This window comes from Gossypium hirsutum, chromosome A03 (assembly GCF_007990345.1).
Source record: "Gossypium hirsutum isolate 1008001.06 chromosome A03, Gossypium_hirsutum_v2.1, whole genome shotgun sequence".
In the NCBI taxonomy this organism is placed as follows: Eukaryota; Viridiplantae; Streptophyta; class Magnoliopsida; order Malvales; family Malvaceae; genus Gossypium; species Gossypium hirsutum.
This window is the reverse complement of record NC_053426.1, coordinates 74,750,005-74,751,689: the sequence shown is the minus strand read 5'-3', so window position 1 is coordinate 74,751,689 and position 1,685 is coordinate 74,750,005.

The window sequence follows — 1,685 nt, the reverse complement described above, 5'->3', positions numbered from 1 at the left end:
GCATTACTTATACGGGGAGAAGTGTACAATTTATTCGGACAATAAGAGTTTGAAGTACCTCCTTACCCAGAGGGAGTTCAACCTTAGGCAGCGTAGGTGGGTGGAATTATTGAAGGATTATGAGTGTAGGATTGAATACCACATTAGCAAAGAAAATATGGTAGCCGACGCGTTGAGTCAAAGGGTTAAGTCAGACTTGAGGGCTATGCTCGCCCATTTAAGTTTGTTGGATGATGGTAGCTTATTAGCTAAGCTTTAAATAAAACCGATGTGGATCGAGCAGATAAGGAGTAAGTAATTGATGGATGAGACCTTGGGTGCTCATCTTAGACAAGTAGAGAATAGGGAGACATCGAACTTTGGGTTAAACAGTGAAGGAGTGTTGTGTTTCTGTGGGAGAATGTGTATACCTAAGGACAATGATCTAAGACAGTCTATTTTGTAGGAAGCACATAGCAGCCTCTATGCTATGCATACTAGCGGGAACAAGATGTATCGAAATTTGCGGGACCTTTATTGGTGGCCTGGACTTAAGCGCGAGGTTACAGAATTCGTAAGTAAATGCTTGGTTTGTCAAAAGGTGAAGGAGAAGCATCAGTTGCCTTTAGGGTTGCTTCAGCCAATAAAGGCTCCACTTTGGAAGTGGGAAAGGATCACTATGGACTTTGTTAGTGGGCTACCTGTAATGCCTACTAAGAAAGACTCGATATGGGTTATAGTGGATCGGTTAACCAAGTTTGTCCATTTCGTACCGATTCGCACCGATTACTCGTTACAAAAGCTGGCTAGGTTGTATGTGGCGGAGATTGTAAGGTTGCATGGAGTGCCAGTGTCCATAATATCTGATAGGGACCCACGTTTCATTCTCAATTTTAGAAGAAGCTACTTGAGGCGTTGGGTACTAGGTTGAACTTCAGTACAGCATTCCACCCTCAAACTGATGGACAGTTGGAAAGGGTGATCCAGTTATTGGAAGATATGTTGAAGGGGTGTGTGATTGAGTTCTGAGGTAGCTGGGAAGACTATTTGCTGTTAGCCGAATTCGCATACAATAATAGCTATCAAGCAAGTATTAGGATGGCTCCGTATGAAGCACTATATGGGCGAAGGCGTCAAACTCCAACATGTTGAACAGTGCTAGGCGAACAAAGAGTTTTGGGCCCTGAGTTAGTAGCAGATACTGAGGATAAGGTAAAGTTGATTCGGGATTGGTTGAAGGAGGCCTCAGATGACAGAAATCGTATGCTGACCTTAAGCGTCGTGAGATAGAGTATGTAGTAGGGGACTTAGTTTTCCTTAAGGTCTCTCTGTGGAAGAAGGTGTTAAGGTTTGGACGGAAGGGGAAGCTAAGCCTAAGGTTCATTGCGCCATATCGGGTTGTAAGGCGGATTGGGCCAGTCGCTTATCAACTAGAATTACCTCCTGAATTAAGCCAGATCCATGATGTGTTTCATGTTTCCATACTGAGGCGGTATCACTCAGATCTTTCACATGTTGTAGCGGTTGAGGAAATCGAGGTCGGGCCAGACCTAACCCTTCGAGGAAGAGCCCATACAAATAATTGATCGTGATGTTAAGGTACTAAGAACGAAGTACGTTCCATTAGTCAAGGTGCTTTGGCGTAATCACCAGGCTGAGGAGGCTACTTCGGAACCTGAGGAAGTGATGCGACATCAATATCCTCA